Raw genomic sequence first — 20,480 nt, forward strand, 5'->3', positions numbered from 1 at the left:
TGCCGGCTTCTTGCCCCCCCGATTCCTCGTCAGAATTAAGTGGGGGGGCCGTGGCTGTTACTGTGGCAACATAAGTCAGAGGGAGGTCATAATTTGATATTCTTTTCCCCCCCCCCCCCCCCCATTTGCCGGTTTGTTCATGCCGCTCTCTCCACTGTTTATTCTCGGCTTCTATTTCCTTTTTTCTACTAATTGTTCGGTTTTACTTTGTAACACACATAACTGATATACTAAAAGTACTCCGGCTTTCTTTGCCGCCTTCTGTTTCTGTTTCTCCCACCAATTCTTTTGCTCCTTGGACAACCGAAGGATCCCACCCATCTTTAATCATTTTGTTTATTAAGCCCTTCTGGTTGTCTGCATAGAACCTATGAAGAGACCCTTCCGGCCCCCATTCAAGGTCTTTCCCCGACGCCATTATGTGATCTAACCTTCCCTCGCTTCCTCTGCGAATGAGTCTCTTCACGCGGGCCTACTTCTATTCCGCCACTTATTTATCGCGATGGGATCATCCCTCAATTCTCACACCAGTTCCTGCGTATCACATTCACTCACAGGTTTTCGGTGTTCCCTTCGACCTATTAAACCTTGGCCATCATGTGGGGCATTTGCTCTCTTAATTCCTACTCAAGCTAGGCAATTGAGATAATTTATGACAATTGAAGTGACGGGGACACTCGTTTCTCTTACACACCACTTAAATCCTGTCTCCAAAAATATTCCTCCTAATATTGTCAAGTATGAGAAACAAAAGACTAGACTCAAAATTCACAGTTTATCTACCGTCTTTTATGGCAACGACAATGTCCCTTCCACTACTATAATTTACACGTAAATTAAGACCATACTCTAAGTCTAGGTGTGTCTCTTTTACTGATTCACAGGTTCTGCATGATTCGGATACTCGCGCCGTAGACAGAGAGGTGGCCGCCTGAATTGCATCATGTTCCGGGCGGTATTCCAAATCTACTCACCCGCTCGTGTCCTCTTGCTCACTGTCCATCTACGTTTCGATGTATCCTGCCGACTATGCCGTATGTTGTGGCGAAAATAAAATTAATTAAATCCGCATACTAGCCTGTAAATGGTGTAAAGCTGAGCAGTTTATTTAAAACACAATTGTTCAATAGTACAATACAAACAGTCCGCGGCGATATCTAACGGCTGCTCGGGGAGAATAGCTAGAGCTCCAGCAGCTCGTCCCTGGCTGTCTCTCTGAATGAATGCTTACAAATCTCAGTATTTATGACTCCAAACCACAATGATTCATGCTTTCGCATGACCTTTCTTCAAATTGCATCAAAGTTTATACAATGGAGCCACTAGGTGCTCATCTTGTGACTTCCCTTATCTCCTAACGGCCAGTATCAATCAAGTGAGCCCTTTGACCTGTTGTTCAATCATCTGCGAAATCGCAGAGGTCACATGTCACCACTTCCACATAATTCAATCATCGGACCTTTTCGCAGTTGTTTTTCTTAAGCACAGCAATTTCCCACTGACCCTGTTAACCCCTTCACTATCTTATTGATGGTGTAGGTATTGTCGTATACCTATCCAATAATGGAGGTCGACTCGGAAGAACAACAAACAGGTTTTTAATGTTGGATTAGATGAAATACAGCAGCCAACGTGGATAGATGCAGGAGAGCTGTGGAACAGGTCTTTCCCCAGTGGGGACGCCACGAGGACTGCCTGGGCAGCCCCGTGGATCGCGCGATGACATCACGTTTTCCTGCGCTTGGGGCGGTCACGTGATATGCGTCGTGACGTCATCGCGTTCTCCCGCGCTTGGGGCGCTCACGTGCTATGCGTCGTGACGTCACTGCGTTTGTCCGTGTCATAGCGTGCACCCGGCACTGCAGCTGGCCGAAGTCGCGGGAGCGGTGGGCTGGCAGCCGTCGCGTTTACCCGCGTCCTTAAAGGGGCAACGCCCCGTGCATGCAAACAGTATATACACAACGTTGAGAATTATGTACAACAGGTAAGAGACATTCGGTAGTACCACTACATATGCACCCCCAGAATTCGCTTCAACGGACAAAGTCAAACGGTGAAGTGGCCTGTCTATCTTGTCCGAAGGAATCCTGTAGTGCGGAGGCTGTTGGGCGGCTGGCGGTCAGGCGGGCGGTCGCACATGGTCTGCCGTAACGACGATGGTGTCTGGTGGTCTCGGCGGTCGTGCTGTCTCGACTTGGCGGGTGCGGATCCTTGCGCGCGTCGTGGCGAATAAAACGTATCCGTCATGCGAAGGACCGTGGAGCCGTGTAACCTCTGCAGCCCGTGGTTCGAAGCGAGCGCCGGGGCGTAACAGCTGGCCGCGTCAGTGACTGGCAGGTTTGGCAGACGCGGAACATGGCGCTGTCGGTGTTGTTAGGATGTCCCCTGTCGAACGAAATCTGCAGGAATGCCGTAACGGGCGATCCAGAAGGAAATTAATGTGGGTCTAGTCGGTTGGGTAACTCGCCGAGCAGGCGAGCGAACTCATCGGCAGTCGGGAACGCACGGAATGGTGCGTGCCGTAATGTTACTATGGTAACAAAGAAGCGAGTTAGCAGTTGCTGCGTTGATCAGGGTTGGACAGCAACCGTCCCGCGTGGCCGGTCGCGGCCGCGGGGTGCCCGTAGACCCGTACCTCGCTCGGAGTGTCGGTTGTTTCGTTCGTGGGGGGAAACTGTCGGGAGGGTGGCAACGCATCGCCTTCACGCCGAACTGCGCGCGGTAGTTTACACAAACCAGCAGGCTGACGGGCTGGTGCGGCGTCGGCGGGCGATGGGTCGTCGTGGCTCGCGAGGGATGGGTCCTCGTGGCTCGCGAGGGATGGGTTCGCAAGGGATGGGTCCTCGTGGCTTGCGAGGAATGTGCCCTCGTGGTTTGCGGGGGTGAGTCCTCGTAGCTCCGCGGGGGCGCGCTCCCATCTTGTGGGCCCGAACGTGCTGTACCCGCGCGGTGAGGGGTTTATAGTTGCTGTTCCTTGAAAGGTGTCGAGGAGGCGGACGACCCGAGCGGCGGTAGAGGAGTCGAGTACGGAGACCTCGGTCTGCGCTGCATCGATGTTCTTGGCGAACGGGGCTTCTACCAGTACAAAGCACGAGGGTGTTTGTTGCTCCCAGTGTTGCGGTAGCTGAGCGAAATGGCTTCAGCTGCCATGCGTGCTTCTTTTGTGAAAATCATTCACAAAACTCTGGGTCCGGCTGCGCTGCTTTCGTTAAAAACGTGCACGAAAAACAGGGTCGCCAATCGATGTAGGAATTGATGAGCTCACGTCGTCTGGTCACCAATGTAGGAATTTGTGGTCGCCGGTTGTTGTTCGTCGGACTCTTCCTCTGTGAAAGCGTTCACACGAATTCGGCTGTGCACGTCGGTCGTCTTCTGTGCAGACGAGGTTCAGGCTGTGCGCTTCTTCCGTGAAAAACGTTCAGAGGCGGGGTCACCAATGTAGGTATTGTCATATACCTATCCAATAACGGAGGTCAACTCATAACGGAGGTCAACTCCGAAGAACAACAAACAGGTTTTTAATGTTGGATTAGATGAAATACAGCAGACAACGTGGATAGATGCAGGAGAGCTGTGGAACAGGTCTTTCCCAAGCGGGGACCCCACGAGGACTGCTTGGGTAGTGCCGTGGATCGCACGATGACGTTTTCCCGCGCTTGGGGTAGTTATATGATATGCGTCGTGATGTCATCGCATTCTCCCGTGCTTGGGGCGGTCACGTGCTATGCGTTGTGATGTCACCATGTTTGTCCGCGTCATCGCGTTTACCTGGCACTGCAGCTGGCCGTTGCGGCCGAAGTCGCGGGAGGCCGGGCCGGCGGCCGAAGTCGCGGGAGGCCGGGCCGGCGGCCGAGGTCGCGGGAGGCCGGGCCGGCGGCCGAGGTCGCGGGAGGCCGGGCCGGCGGCCGAGGTCGCGGGAGGCCGGGCCGGCGGCCGAGGTCGCGGGAGGCCGGGCCGGCGGCCGAGGTCGCGGGAGGCCGGGCCGGCGGCCGAGGTCGCGGGAGGCCGGGCCGAGGTCGCGGGAGGCCGGGCCGAGGTCGCGGGAGGCCGGGCCGGCGGCCGGGGTCGCGGGAGGCCGGGCCAGCGTGTTTACCCGCGTCCTTAAAGGGGCAATGCCCTGTGCATGCAAACAGTATATACACAACGTTGAAGAGAATTATGTACAACAGGTAAGACATTCGGTAGTGCCACTACAATGGCCTCTAGTTTAGGTCTTCCCCACAAGTGGAAACACACTTTCTGTATCTACTCTATCAAAGCCTTTCATAATTTTAAAGACCTCTATTCGGTCACCTCAGCCTTCTATTTTCAAGAGGAGAGAGACCCAGCCTGGTCATCCTTGTAAATCCTTTTTGCACCCTCTCTAGTGCCTCTATATCCTTTTTTATAATATGGCGACTAGAATTGTACACGGTACTCCAAGTGTGGTCTAACCAAGGTTTCAGTACAAGTTTAGCATAACTTCTCTACTTTTCAATCCTATCCCTCCAGAAATAAACCCTTGTGCTTGGTTTGCTTTTTTTATGGCCTTGTTGACCTGTGTCGCTACTTTCAGTGATTTGTGTATTTGTACTCCCAGATCCCTTTGCTCTTTTACTCCACTGAGATTTGTATTTTCCAAGTAATATGTGACCTCCCTATTTTTCTTGCCAAAATGTAATATGTGTTGAATTTCATTTGTCAATTACACGCCCATTCTTCACATTTATTAATGTCATCTTGTAATTTGTTGCAGTCCTCCTCAGTATTGACTATCTTCCCCCCAATTTGGTGTCATCTGCAAATTTAGAAATTGTGTATTTGATTCCAAAGTCTAAATCATCAATATAACTTGTGAACAGTGGTCTCAGTACTGATCCTTGTGGAACACCACTTCCCACCTTCTGCCACTCTGAATAGCTACCCTTTCCCCCATTTCTTCTTTCTGTCTTGAAGCCAGCTAATTATCCATTCTGCTACTTGTCCCTTGACTCTGTATGCTCTGACCTTATTCATTAGTCTATTATGTGGTGCCTTATCGAAGGCCTTTTGAAAATCTAAATAAATTCCATCTACTGCATTACCCTTGTCCACTCTGTTACCTCTTCAAAAATTCAATGAGGTTGGTTAAGCAAGACTTTCACTTTTGAAATCCATGCTGGCTATTCATTATTATATTTTTGGCTTCTAGATGTTCTGTTTTCTCCTTTAGTAGGGATTCCATTATTTTTTCTACCGCCGATGTTAAGCTGACTGGCCTATAGTTCCCTGGACATGTTCTATTTCCCTTCTTAAATATAGGTATTACGTTAGCTATCTGCCAGTCCTCTGGCACTACACCTTGTTCTAACAAATTATTAAATGTGTAGTAATGCCTCTGCTATCTCTTCCCTAGATTTTTTTTAAAATGCACCGATGTAATCCGTCCGGACCAGGGATTTTATCCTCCGTTTGATTCGTTTATTTAATATTTCTCCTTTTTATTTTAAACGCAGTTATCTCATTTCTAATCTCATCATCCAATGTCATGTCCACCTGTTCTATCTCCCTGGTAAATACTGAATCAAAGTAATTTAATATTTCTGCCATCTTTATCACTGCCTGTGATATCCTATCTATCCCTTAGTGGCCTTATTCCCATCCTGACTTTTTTATGTACCTGTAAAATATTTAACTTTTTTGTTTTATGTTCCTTGATAATTTAATTTCATAGTTCCTTTTTGCCTTTCTAATTTTTTTTGGCTTCTCTCCTAATCTTTTTGTATTCTCTCTTGTCATGCTCTCACCTGCTGTCCATGTATTTAGTGCATGTCTCTTTCCTTGCCCTCAATTTTTCCCTTGTCTTTATTCATCCATGGTGTCTCATTAGTTAACTAAATGAATGTGCAGCACTTTGGGATAATAAATGCAAGGTTGTTCTTTGTTTCCTAACAGTAACAAATGACAACGAAAGAGGGTAGGGTTTGTAAGGATTATATGGGTAAATAAACTTCCATTGAGGAGCTGTGAAGGACGTATGAAAACAAACCGAGCATGAAAATCAAACAAGTCCAAGGAAAGAGTGGCTCAGCTTGCTTCTTCAAATTCTCCATATTTTTTTGAAATAATTTTCTACGCCATCTTGGTTTCTTGGTAACTGAAGTCTGTGCTGTCGTAAATGGAGTTTCTAACATAAACACACGTTTCCCTCAATAATATAATTAAACTCACCTATAGAACTGTCTTGAGTCTCCATTCAGTTCTCTGCTCTGAGATCACTTTAGCCAGATTCGATCCAGTTCTCCTCCAAGATCATTTTAGCCAGTCTCAATCAGTTCTCTTGAGATTACTTCAACCAGTCTCAATCCAGTTGTCCACTGAGATTACTTCAACTAGTCGCGATCCAATTTTCCTCTGATTGCTTTAGCCAGATTTGATCCACTTCACCTCAGATCAATTTAACCAGACTTATTCCAGCTTCTAGTGGGCAGGGATCCACTGACCAAATCTAGCTCTAAGTTAGAGAGGTCACAGGATAACTGTTGTGGGAACTGTCATACTGGAAAATGTCCTGATCTGGGAGATGAAGTGCCTGGCTTGGCAATTTACTCTGATTTTATATGGTAACATTATAGCCCAACACATCAACTAATGGGTTGTGGCTTATATTTTAAAGGAGCTGGTGGAGTCTTTATGGATACAGTTTTTTCCCCTGTAAACATGCCAGCATTATAAACTGGAAATAATGTTCACAGCTTCAATTCTCACTAACCAAATTGTTCAAGTACCTTGAAGGAGCTCAGCCTATCGACCAAACTTAAGGTGCACAATCTCGGTGCTTAAAGCAAATAGCATGCTCGGAGAGGTAACTACCAGTCGGTGATCTAGTTGCATCTGGAAAGTGATAATACACAATTAATGAGCAAAAGATCCCCGTTTGCCTCCCCTGTATTGTATTTCCAGTTGGCTGATTACTGATTTGATCCAGAGTGGAGACCATTTCTCTGATTAACTTTAGCTCACTACCATGGCCTGTGCCTCCAACTGGAGATAGCAGCCACATCAACTTGCAGAACAAACTAAGCAAAAGTGCTGGAACCAGAAGTATCTGGGCCTAGAAATTCAGTATAGCCACTTTTGGGGCGGTAAAGTCGGGAGGCGCTAAAGTTAGCGCCCGCCGGAAAGCGGAGGCCACTTCGCCAAAATTCAGTAGCTTAGGCCAAGGAGTTTGGGCGAGCGCTGAAACTGGCGTTGCACTCCTATCTTTAGGCGCTAAGCCGGCGGTGCGGACTGATAACGCCGAGGCCGGGCGCAGCGCAGGTGCGGTCATGTTTTGATTGACAGCAGACACCCTGACGCCGGCCAGCTCTTAAAGGGGGAAGGGTCGACTTTGTCTGCAGCCACGCCCTGGATAGTGGAGCCCTGCAGCTAGGCCTGAACACTGCTGGTGGACCCAAATAGCGCCTGAAGCCATGCAGAAGGCCCGTGAACGAGCGCAGCGCTTCTCAGAGCATGCTTTGAGGGTGCTGCTTAGGGGGTTGGAAAAGAACACAGAGATCTTGTGCCCGGACAGTGGCAAGAAGGCTCCCAGGAGGCAGTACAGGAGAGCCTGGAGGGAAATCGCCCTGAGGGTGTCAGCCAACAGCGATGTCCCCAGGACTGCTGACCAATGCCGCAAGAAGTTCAACGACCTCAGTCGGTTGGTCAGGGTGAGTACCCTTTCCAGTGCCCTCCTCATCCTTGCATGTGCGTCTCACATTATGGGCAAAGGGACCTCAAAGGCCTAATGGCCAGCCCTCCTCCCGCAGCTATGGCACTGGCATGATCATCAATAGCACTCTGCCCTTAACACACTGGCCAAGCTATTCGACCATGGGAGGCAGTGCACACAACAACAGGGCACCACACTGTACTTAGAGGCCGTCCTTTCTCTTGCAGGCCAAGCTGGCGCGGAATTTGAAGAGCCAGACTGTCACCGGGGGAGGCCGTCCCCAGTTCCAGCAGCTCAGTCAGCTGGAGGAGAGCGTGGCCGGGTGACTGGCCCCGTTGCTATTGGAGGTGCCGACCCTGTGCTGGGACCCAATGGTAAGGACATGACCGTTTGGACCTCTCTGGCTCCCCTTGCGCTTCAGATCTACATCCTTTGCCACTGTCCCACCAATGCGCATAATGGCACTACTCATGCCTCCCTCGCTGACGCCCTGTCCTCACTCTAAAGCTACTCTTGTGCCTTCCTGCTTTCAGCTGGTGAGGAGGAGGTCCCTGAAGCTGAGAGTGCCAGTCCCTCGGAAGAGGAGGACGACGAGGACCAAGAGGAAGGCGGCACATCGGGGGAACCCTCATCCGCGCCAGGGGATGGCAATGGAGGGGACACGTCTTGCCTGGAGGAGAGCCAGGGGGAAGTGTTGCAGGGGGGTGTAGCTCCTGGGCCCAGTGGCGTCCAGGCACGCGGGAAGGGTCGGGCAGCACGGCTGCCTTCTCCCCAGAGGGGGGAAGTGTTGCAGGGGAGGGCAGTTGCTGGGCCCAGTGGCGTCCAGGCACGCGGGAAGGGTCGGGCAGCACGGCTGCCTTCTCCGCAGAGGGAGAGTCCGCCCTCCAGTCCAGAGACGGTCCTCGCCCAGGAGGTGCGCCTCCTTGATGAAATGTCCGCGGCCTCGGAGCGGCGCCACAACGAGTTCATGGGGGTTGTGGGACAGTTGCCTCAGGCCATTGAGCCCCTGGCTCATAGTGTGGCCAATTTCGGGGACTCACAGGCCAGGGGTGTCGAGCAACTCGCGGCAGCACAGGCCAGGGGTGTCGACCAACTCGCGGCAGCACAGGACGCGAGTCGCGAGTTCATGAGTGGTGCCGTCCAGACACTGGCTGATCTGATGCGGGCACAGACCAGGGCAGTTCGCGCACTCACTTCTGCCACACTCGCTGTGTCACGGAAGCATCGCCAGGGCACCCGCCGCCCTGCTGCAGCACAGCGGTCTGGCCTTCACCAGATTGCTGCGCTTGCTGCAGTGCCAGGCCGGCCGAGTGCCAGTGTCTCTGGCGATCAGCGAGCGCCTGGCATCAGCCAGCTTGCCCCCATTGCTGCAGCTGCCACTGCCACTCCCCCAGCCAAGGTGCGACGAGCTGCTGGAGAGACTGATGCTGGCCAGCTGCAGCAGTCAGCAGCCGGCCCCTCCAGGGCCGGACCTCGTCTAGGCCGACCCCCAAGGACATCTGCTGTCACGCATTGTGCCCCTCAGGAGCCTTCCCCCAGCCTTGCAACACCCACAGGGCCCAGGTTGAGGCGGAGCAACAGGTCGGGCAGGGGCCGGAGAAGCCTGCACAAGGACTCGCCCTCTCGGCACACCAAGTAGAGTGTGTTGCCAACTTTTTTTTTATATGGGGGTGTTTGTGTTCTGGAGGGGGGGGGCTTATTTTGGTAAGGCCGAAGATGAAAGCCAATTGGAAGGACAATTTTTGTTATTCCTCCCCAGGTTGTGGGAGTGAGATATGTTTTTGACTGTTTTTTGGGGGTCTTGTCTTTTTCTGTTTCATGTGGGAAGGGCCCTGAGTTTGTTAAATAAAGCTTTTTATTTATTCAGCTTGTCCAGGTGTCATGTTTCAAGTGGTTGTTGCGTTAACCGGCTGAGGGCTTGCGGAGTGGCTGCATTCAGGTGCGTTCATTGCCACAAGCCATTCCCTGACAGGGGGCCTAGAAGTGTCGTTCAATAAGCCGCCAGCGGACGGCCCTTGGACCTTGTGGCTCCCTCCTGGGCTGGTACTCCTCCTCCTCCTCCTCATGGTCTTCCTGCTCGTCGTCCTGAGGTGGTGGTCCAACGCGAGGTGGCAGTGCCTGAGTCCTGCGGATAGCCAGGTTGTGCAGCATGCAGCAAACGACGACGAACTGGGAGACTCTATCCGGCGAATACTGTAGAGATCCGCCGGAACGATCCAGGCAGCGGAACCGTTGCTTGAGGACGCCAATCGTTTGCTCTATGATGTTCCTTGTGGCTTGATGGCTTTCGTTGTATGCCTCCTCCGCAGGGGTCCTGGGCGCGCGGAGCGGGGTCATGAGCCATGTACACAAAGGGTAGCCCTTGTCCCCAATAAGCCATCCCCTTGGTGGAGGCTGTGCCTGGAACATGTCAGCCACAGTAGTCTGGCGCAGGATAAATGCATCGTGGCTGCTTCCTGGAAAGCGGGCATTGACAGCTAGGATGCGCTGCCTGTGGTCACACACCAGCTGTACATTGAGGGGAATGGTAGCCCTTCCGGTTGCGGTAATCCTCGGCATTGTCGATAGGTGCCCGCATAGCCACATGCGTGCAGTCAATGGCGCCCTGCACCATGGGGAAGTCGGCGATCCTGGCAAATCCGACTGCACGCTGCTCCTGCCTCTCTAGGGTCATGGGGAAGGAGATGAATTGGTGTCTCCTTGCGAAAAGGGCATCGGTGACCTGCCGGATGCAGCGATGCACAGCGAACTGGGAGATGTTCGCTATGTCCCCAGCAGCGGCTTGGAAGGAGCCGCTTGCATAAAAGTTCAGAGCCACCGTGACCTTCACTTCCACCGACAGAGACGCCCTGCACATCAGCTGTGGACGCAGATCTCTGTGAAGCAGCTGGCAGATCTCTGCAACCACCTCCCTTCTGAAGCGCAGCCTCTTAACACAATGCGCGGCAGTCATGGTGAGATAGGACACCTGCTGCCGGTATTCCCTGAGTGGGTAAGGCCTACGTTGCCAACGCCTGATGGCCCCTCTGCGTCTAGGCATAGCTGGCCCTCTCACACAGCGTCTGCGAGCCCTTCGCACATAATGCTGGAACTGAGGGTTGGAACCCCATGCAGCCCCCATAATAAACTTGCAAACAGTGAAATCACAATGAGTCTAATTTCCAAGCTCTGGCCAGAAGCCAAAAATACCTCCTATGTTGTCCCAAATCAGTAAGGTCTGTTCCTTGCTCTCTGTCCAGAAATCCAAAGCACTAAAGTCATGGCAGCAAAATGGCTGGCCTTTATAGTTCAGTCTAAGAGCCCTTTAATTAGCGCTCCCCGAGGCCCGCAGGGCCTCTGCTGCGTTCCAGTTCACAGTTCTTAACAGCGCCACGCCCACATTGGGCGGGCGCCACTGAATTTCTGGTTTGGGGCGCACAAACAGCGTTGCACGACGAAATGACGTCATAAGCTGCGCGCGCAGCTGAGCGGGCGCAAACACTTTGCGCCGGCGCTAAATGTCAACTGAAGTTGGGCGTAGGCGCAGTTCGGACTGCGCCCGGGCGCTAAGTGCCTAGCGCTGGAAATCTACCCCTCTTAAGGCGTTAACGGCTGGCGAACGCTACTGAATTTCTAGGCCCTGAAGTTGTTGCAAGATGGAGCTCTTTTTTGGATACTTGCTTCTCCTGCACTTCATTGGTTTGTGTTGATAATTTTTATTTGCGTTGGTTGGTTGGTTTGATTGAATTGAATTTGAATACCTATCTCATTTATGTTGCTATCTCTTTCCCAACACTTCCCTGTATACATAGCTTGCCAGCAGTTTCCATAAACAGACCAAGTCCTCTACAAACTCAAACCTGTGTCTTCCCTCTCTACACTGAGTTGGTATAGCTAATGATTGCAACCTGACAAATTTCTTTTGGGCAAATACATAGATACCCATTATGTCTCAATTTGGACCATTGAAAATATTGTAGTTAGACCACTCTTGTGTAACTCGCATCCTGATTTATTTACAAAAACATAGGCCACATACTCTCAAGCACACCTGGTAATTCACACAATTTTCAGCTGTGGACCACAGCTGCTAATTTATGGTACGTACAACTGGGTCGCCTCTTGGGAAATAAAAAATAAATCCTTAGTCTTTCAGCTACTTTTGGCAAACTCTCTCGTAGAGACCTGCCCTATTATGCAGGTGCTGTGTTTGGAACTCTATTCACTCTCATCCATAAGAACACAGTGAACAGCAACTTTCTCTGTTGAAGGAGATTTTTCCCCCCTGTAGAGGTCCAAGTTAATTGTTTGAAGATGGTATCTCCATCAAGGTTGATTACATTGAGCATCAAAGTAACAATATTGCCCTGTGACGATGCCAATCCCATACACAATTTAATGTGGCTGCAACTTTGTATGCTAGCAGGTAACTTATGGAGGCTGGAATACCCTGCCTAACAATATTGACACGTTGCAAACAGCTTTCATGTATAGGTCTCATCACCAAATTATAGCTTATGACATGACTAATTCTTGCTCAGAGTTTTCGGGGCCAATGACTCCGAGCACGCTCAAGAAAAAGCTTTTTAAAATGCAATGACCAATGCGATGAAATTCTGTTCTTGCCATACTAAACCCCTAACTGGAATTCTAGATGAAATGCTCTGAAATAATCAGATGTGGAAAAAGATTGGCAGCAACAATTGGCTCTGAGCTATCTGTTTTGTTGTAAACCTTAAAAGGGAAAAAATGTTTTATTGAGATCGGAAACCCAAATGTAAAGGCTACAGCCTCTAGACTGGATTTGAGTTGATGAATTCTGAGGCTGGCAGGCAGATATTGTTAGAATTCGATGAGGGTTGGTTAGAATCATAAGATACAGCACAGAAGGCCTGTGCTAGCTCTTTGGTGGAGCTATCCAATTAATCCCACTTCCCTGCTCTTTACCCATAGCCCTGCAATTTTTTCCCCTTCAAGTATTTATCCAGCTCTGAGTGTTACTATTGAATCTGTTTCCACCACCATTTTTAGAAGTGCATTCCAGATCAGTTTTAAAAAAAAGTTTTCTCATGTCGCCTCTGGTTCTTTTTCTAATCACCTTAAATCTGTGTCCTCTGTTTATCGACCCTTCTTCCACTGGAAACTGTTTCTCCTTAGTTACTTTATCAAAACCATTCATGATTTTGAGCACCTCTATCAAATCTCCTCTTAACCGTCTCTGCTCGAAGGAGAACAACCCCAGCTTCTCCAGTATCTTCACATAACTGAAGTCCTTCATCCCTGGTACAATTCTGGTAAATCTCTTCTGCACCCTCTCTAAGGCCTTGAGATCCTTCCTAAAGTGTGGTGCCCAGAATTCAACAAAATACACCAGCTGAGACCTAACCAGTGTTTTACAGAGGTTTAGCATAACTTCCTTGTATTTGTACCCCGTCCCTCTATGAATAAAGCTAAGGATCTCATGCTTTCTTAACATCCTTCTCAACTTGTCCTGCCACCTTCAAAGATTTGTGTACCTACACCCCCAGCTCTCTCTTCCTCCACCCCCTTTAAAATTGTGCCATTTAGTTCATATTGCCTCTCCTCATTCTTCCTACCAAAATGTATCACTTTACACTTCCCTGTGTTAAATTTCATCTGCCATATGTCTGCCCATGTCACCAGTCTGTTTCTGTCTTCCTGGTCTCTTTCTATCATTGTTTACTGCATTTCAGGGTTTCGTATCCTCTGCAAACTTTGACATTATGCCCTGTATACCCAGGGCCAGGTCATTAATATATATCAAACAGCAGTGGTCCCAACACTGACTCCTGGGGAACACCACTGTATACTTCCCTCTGGTCTGGAAAAACAACCGTTCACCACTATTCTCTGCTTTCTGTCCCTTAGCCAATGTTGTATCCCTGCTGCCACTTTCCCTTTAATTCCATGGGCTTTAATTTTGCTAACAAGTCTATTATGTGGTACTTTGTCAAATGCCTTTTGAAAGTCCATTTACCATCAACTGCACTACCCTCATTGTCCGTCTCCATTATGTCATCAAAGAACTCAATCAAGTTCTGTTTGTTTTGCAAGGTATAAATTAATGACTCGCTTATATGACTTGTGCTACCCCCTCCCTAGAATTGGATCCAAGTGGATTTGGCTGCCTTACCATTAAGGAACTATAGGTAAAGAACCTCCACTTGCAGCCACGCAATCTCTTGGGAGAGGCAGAAATAAATAAACCTGAGGCCAATTTAGAGAAATAAACTGAGAAATTCCTCTCCAGCACCAGGTTATCGAGCAAGAGCAGAGTGACTGGTGACGCAAGCAACAGTGACCCACTCTTCTCCTACATGCAGACGTTTGCCATGGTCGTGACCTCCCCCAGCTCCCCTTGGCTCGTGCAGCAAAGCTGCAGGTGTTCAAACAACTTATTCCAAAGGTTGCCCACTCTAAAATGAAGCATCTATCTTGGTTCTAGGCTTACACTTCTGTCTCTGGTCCTCCCCAACCTTTCTACATGAGCTGAGAATACGCTATTCAAGCCTTTTAAAGTTTACGCTGAACCAATAGAATCTGAGCACATTTTTTTCTGCCACTTTTTTTCCACCTCCAGTCAGAATGGTGGTTCTTGTGCATCTACCTGCTTTAAGACAAGTGGGGAATCCAGCATCATAAAAACCCCAACTGCATCCCAGTTGGCTATGGATGAACGGAGTCCAGTTGAAATTGGTTGATATTTGGATCAGACCTCTGAGTAGGGATTTTAAAAAAATCATTTCTGTATAGCTTACGAAGCTTCAGATTGGACACATGATTTCTTTCCATTCATGAGTACATTTAAGGTGGAAGAGTCTAGGACCACTAAAATTGATGATGGACTTCTATTTTGGGATCAGCTCCGTGTAGGTAAAAGTTTTCATCCAGTGGGGTATTTGCATTGCAGAGTGAAAACCATGTACAGGTAAAATACAATCCAATAAATACCTGAGTTAGGTCACTGTGTTCAAATCATAGTAATATCTCAGTATACAGCACAAGAGGAGGCCATTTGGCCCATGGTGCCTGTGCCGGCTCTTGGAAAGAGCGATCCAATTAGTCCCACCCACCTACTCATTCTCCATAGCCCTGCAAAATTTTCCCTTCAAGTATATATCCAATTCCCTTTTGAAAGTTACTACTGAATCTGCTTCAACCACCCTTTCAGGAAGTGCGTTCTAGATCATAACTCGCTGTGTAATAACATTTCTCATTTCCCCGCTGGCTCTTTTGCCAATTACCTTAAATTTGTGACCTCTGGTTATGGATCCTCCTGCCAGTGAACAGTTTCTTTCTCTCTATTCTTATCAAAACCCCTTGTAATTTCGAACACCTCCTATTACATCTTCCCTTCACCTTCTCTGCTCCAAGGATAACTATGTCTGGCAGAATCTGCTAAATGAAATGCAACCACTTTTTTATTTTAAAATTGCGATCACTTTGATGAGTTGATTGTACTACAGTTTAACTTTTTTTTTAAACCCACAGGGATGAAATGTGAAGCTTCATCTGTGTGCTCAGAACCTGACGTTAATGTGGAGTAGATATCTCCAGTTCTAAATGCTTTGAAAATGACAGCATTGCAGCTTGTTTTGGACTTTAAAAAAACCACACACACATTTAATGACTGATGTGGAGCAGTGTTCTTTTAATGGTTCAACACACTGGCCTGGGAAAGAGCTGCTGTGAAGGGTTTTAAAAAATACGTGCAGAGTCGGAAGAAGTTTTCTGTGGCTTGGTTTAGTTTTTAACTGGCAAGAGTGAAGCTGCTGCAAGGAGATACCAGCAGATGTGTGGTGTGGCTAGGTTTTTCCCCCATCTGACATGATCGTGTTCAAATCCCGCACCATTACAACAAACTTATTCTGTGCACCCATGACACAACGTACACAAGAGCTTTATGTATGCAGGTGTAACTAAGCACTAAACACTTCTAAGATTGTAGTGTACCTTGAGTTGTCATCAAGATCGCCATGTTTCACTTCTTGTTCCTGGAATCAAACCTCCCAAGCACTACATGCTGATGGCGGCAAATGCACTGTTGATTGTAAACTCAGACAGATTTGAACATATTGATGCTTTCAAACATAATTTTAAGTTCTGTGCTGCTATTCCATCATTTTGTGTTGCTTCACAGTTGAATGTAGTGGAAATGATATAACCCATGCTGTATAAGCTTATGACACACTATGGATCGCCGTTTAAAATTTCCTTAGTGTATGCATTAGTGCTTTGCCAAATAAATTTTAAAAGCAGATGAATAGTTTTGTACTTTTTTTGAGCTGTGCTGAGCAGCTGTATTACAAGTGTGCTCGAGTCTACATTATAGAATTGGCTAAATTAGATTCCACCCCCCGCCCCCTCCAAAATCACCAAACTGGATTAATTTAGTGATAATGAATGTGTGTGGCAATCCTAGTAGTTATGGTACTGGACTGTTTCTCCTCATAGAAGTTGAGTTCAAATCCTACCTTGGCAAATTGGAGTCAATAAATCTGGTTATCTGTGGGCTGGCTGGAATGTTGTAAAAAGCCAACAGTTAACTAAAGTATTTCAGGGATGGGAACCTGCTGCCTCTATCTGGTCTGGTCTATATGTGACTCCAGTCCCACACTACAAGGTTGACACTTTATTCTCTTGGGCAATAAATGCTGCTGTGCCAGTGTTGCCAAACAATTGTTTTTCAAATGGCTCGACCTCTAATTGGGCTCACTTTCGTGGTGCTCTGTGTGAACGAATGACCACCTTGGGGTCATTTTCCTTCATCTGGCCCTTCCAGTTTTGTCTCTTTCCCCGTTTGCTGCGAGACACCATTGCTGCTACCTCTGCATATTGCCCGTCATTGATTGTGGTGGCAGTAGGGAGATGCCAAGGCTCCCTGATTTGTGAAGATCAGCTGGAAAGTGAGCCCTTGAATTCCACTAATTTCTTTCCCTCAAGACAATAGCCCTCATCTTGGCAAGGTAGGCCATCAAAACCACATGAATGTAAGGTGCCTGGAATGGAGCAGGACCTTTCCTACTTAAGCATAGTTATGTTTATCTCATGCATGGTGAATGTCTTGCCTTCCATCTCATTCTTCCTCACCACCCCCACCCCCAGGCACTACCCAGTTAGTGTGCCGTGTTTTTGTCTTCCCTGAGAATCCCACTCCAGAGACTTGAGCACATAATCCAAGCTGACACTTCAGTGCATTGCTGAGGGAGTGCTGCACTGTTGGAGGTGCCATTTTTCAGATGAGACATTAAATCGAGGTTTCGTCTGCCTTCTCAGGTGGATGTAAAAGATCTCGCAGCACTATTTCGAAGAACAGTGTCGTGGCCAACATTTAGCTCAAACAACATCACTAAAACAGATTGTGGTCATTATCACATTGCTGTTTGTGGGTCCTTGCTGTGCACAAATTGGCTGCTGCATTTCCTACATTACAACAGTGACTACACTCCAAAAAGTACTTCATTGGCTGTAAAGCTTTAAGACGTCCAGTGGTCATGGAAGATGCTGTAGAAATAAGTTCTTTTTCTTTTCTTTCTACTTGGAATAGTAGTAAAGCTCTCAATCCAGGAAACTATTGGTGTCCTTTAGCATCACATCCATCACTAAGCAGAAATTAACCAATCTGATGGCATATTGCATTTCATGGTGCAATTTCCTGGCAGAGAGTATGCTCATGTAGTGCCAGTCTTGGGCAATGTAGAGTTCACCAATAGGGCAAATGCAAGGCAGTTACCAAGACTTTACCGTGCATTGGTGGGGGAGGAGGATCCCAGGGTGGCAGCAGCCCAGATGATTTTTGTCGGTCCTGGAGGTGCTCCCCTGTAGCTCTGGGGCCCACAAAAATGATTCAAGACTTGCCTTTGGTGGGTCTCTTCTCTTCCATTGCCTGTGGAACAGGTTGGAGTGTGCATTGTGCAAGCTGCAACCAATTCCTATCTAAAATGGTAATTCGGTCCAATGTAGAACACCAATTTCCATATTAAAAAAGGGCCTATCGCCTGAAACATAGCCGGTGTTAACAGAGGGTAAGGCTACTGACCCCATTTTGAGGCCACTACCTTCCCATTAATGCCGGGCAAAGTGATTTAAAATCGACCTGTGTTTTTAGTTGATAATTTGCTCAGAGAGCCAGTCTCAGTTGAAGACCTGCAGTCGATCGGTGCAGTTCTATGATGCTTTTCTCTTCTTGTCCCTCGAGTGCAGAAGATTAAAGGGTGATCTAATTGAGGCGTTTAAGATGATTAAGAGTTGATAGGGTAGATAGAGAGTAACTATTTTCTCTGGTGGGAGAGTCCAGAACAAGGGGTCGTAATCTTAAAATTAGAGGTGGGCCGTTCAGGGGTGATGTCAGGAAGCACATCTTCACACAATGGGTAGTGGAAATCCGGAAGACTCTCCCTTAAAAGTCGTTGAGGCTGTGTCAAGTGAAAATGTCAAAACTGAGATTGATAGATTTTAGTTAGGTATGGGTATTAAAGGTTATTGAACCAAGCAGGTAAATGGGGTTGAGATACAGATCAGCCATGATCTAGTTGAATGGCGAAACTGGCTCAAGCGGCTGAATGGCCTACTCCTGTTACAATTGCTTTGCTGCATACCACCAAGTCCCTATTAGTGCAGTAGGAGGAAGTCCCTTGTTTAGCCAGCCTCTGGTGCCAGCTGAACACCTGGGGTGTGTACCTGTTCTTGAAATGGGGTTTACACTAGCCTTTTTCCTTAAATGTGATCACACGAGATTCTCCATTGCAAAGACTGTCCACTTCCACCCCTGCCGCTGGAACCCTCAACTATGTTTTTGCTACCTCCAGCCTCGACTATTCCAACGCTCTCCTGGCTAGCCTCCCACCGTCCGTAAACATCAGCTCATCTACAACTCTGCTACCCGTATCCCTCACACCAAGTTCACCCACCACAACTACACGGGGACCTACATTGGCTCCCCATCCAGCAATGCCTCGATTTAAGATTCTTATCATGTATGTTCAAATTCCTCCATGGACTCCAGCTGCAGCTTCTAGCAGACCGCATTGAGGCACTGGAGCTGCGGATGGATGAGTTTTGGAACATTCGCGATGCTGAGAGGGTCGTGGATAACACGTTTAGTGAGTTGGTCACACCGCAGGTAAGGGCTGCACAGGCAGAAGGGAAATGGGTGACCATCAGGCGGAGCAATAGAAGCAGGCAGGTAGTGCAGGGGACCCCTGTGGCTATTCCCCTCTCAAACAGGTATACCGATTTGGATACTGTTCAGGAGGATGACTTACCAGGGGAAGGCAGCAGCAGCCAACTTCCTGGCACCAGGGGTGCTCCTACTGCTCAGGAAGGGAGGAAAAAGACTAGGAGAGCAATAGTGGTAGGGGATTCTATCGTAAGGGGAACAGATAGGCGTTTCTGTGGCCGTAGACGTGACTCCAGGATGGTTTGTTGCCTCCCTGGTGCCAGGCTCAAGGATGTCACTGAACGGCTGCAGGGCATTCTGAAGGGGGAGGGTGAACAGTGAGAGGTCGTGGTTCACATTGGGACCAACGACATGGGTAGGAAGAGGGATGAGGTCCTGCAGCAAGAATTTAGGGAGCTAGGTAGCAGATTAAAGAGCAGGACCTCAAAGGTTGTAATCTCTGGATTACTCCTGGTGCCACGTGCTAGTGAGTATAGGAATAGGAGGATAGAGCAGATGAATGCGTGGCTAAAGAGTTGGTGCAGGAGGGAGGGCTTTAGTTTCCTGGATCACTGGGTCTGCTTCTGGGGAAGGTGGGACTTGTACAAGTCGGACGGGTTGTACCTAAACCACAACGGGACAAATATCCTCGTGGGGAGGTTTGCTAGCACTGTTGGGGGGGGTGGTTTAAACTAACTTGGCAGGGGGATGGGATACAGAGTGGAGCTATAATAGGGGGTGATGTACAGCCAAATATAGAGGAAAAACAAGTCAGCTTGGAAGGCAGAGCAAATATGTAATGGCACAAGGGAGTAGGGCAAGGCTGGATGGCATTTATTTTAATGCAAGGAATCTTGCGAATAAGGTGGATGAACTGAAGGTGTTGATGAACACATGGGAGTATGATATTGTTGCTATCACGGAGACATGGTTGAGGGAGGGGCAAGACTGGCAGCTCAATATTCCAGGGTATAGAATCTTCAGGCGAGACAAGGGGGGGGGGGGTAAAAGAGGAGGGGGTGTCGCATATTAATTAAGGAGTCAATTGCTGCTGTAAGGAGGGATGATATATTAACAGGTTCCTCTAATGAGGCCATATTGGTGGAACTTAAAAACAAAAAGGGGGCAAGAACTTTGCTGGGAGTGTACTATAGGCCCCCAAACAGCCAGGGGAGATAGAGGAACAGATATGTAGGCAAATCTCAGAGAAATGTGCAAATAATAGGGTAATAATAATGGGGGATTTCAACTTCCCCAATATTAACTGGGATAGTCAGAGTGTGAAAGGCTTAGAGGGTGCAGAATTCTTAAAGTGCATCCAGGAGAGCTTTTTGAGCCAGCATGTAGAAAGTCCTACAAGAGAGGGGGCGGTACTGGACCTAATTCTAGGGAATGTGGCCGGGCAAGGGATAGAAGTGTTAGTAGGTGAGCACTTTGATGACAGTGACCATAATTCGGTGAGATTTAAGGTAGTCATGGGAAAGGACAGAAATGGACCGGAAATAAAGGTTCTAAATTGGGGGGAAGGCCGATTTTAATATGATAAGGCAGGATCTGGCCAAAGTGGACTGGGATCAGCTACTTGTAGAAAAATCCACATCGGAGCAATGGGAGTCTTTCAGAAAGGAAACTGAGAGAGTACAATGGCAACAT

The 20,480-nt window shown here is 48.4% G+C and overlaps 1 protein-coding gene across 2 annotated transcripts in view; it reads left to right on the forward strand.

Moving 5' to 3' along the window:
- Positions 1 to 15,929, forward strand: part of LOC147121529 (protein-L-isoaspartate(D-aspartate) O-methyltransferase-like) — an 86,434-nt gene extending 70,505 nt beyond the window's left edge. The window contains exons 8-9 of one of the 2 annotated variants that reach the window (XR_015077566.1): positions 885 to 1,034; positions 15,161 to 15,929. The gene's annotated coding sequence lies outside the window, so the exon portion shown is untranslated. The remainder of the gene's footprint in view (positions 1 to 884; positions 1,035 to 15,160) is intronic. The other variant, XM_085981865.1, reaches the window with a different exon arrangement.
- The last annotated feature ends 4,551 nt before the right edge of the window (positions 15,930 to 20,480 follow it).

The sequence above is a fragment of the Somniosus microcephalus genome, chromosome 3 (genome assembly GCF_052327205.1).
Source record: "Somniosus microcephalus isolate GS21.2 chromosome 3, FLI_Smic_1.0, whole genome shotgun sequence".
Classification (NCBI taxonomy): domain Eukaryota; kingdom Metazoa; phylum Chordata; class Chondrichthyes; order Squaliformes; family Somniosidae; genus Somniosus; species Somniosus microcephalus.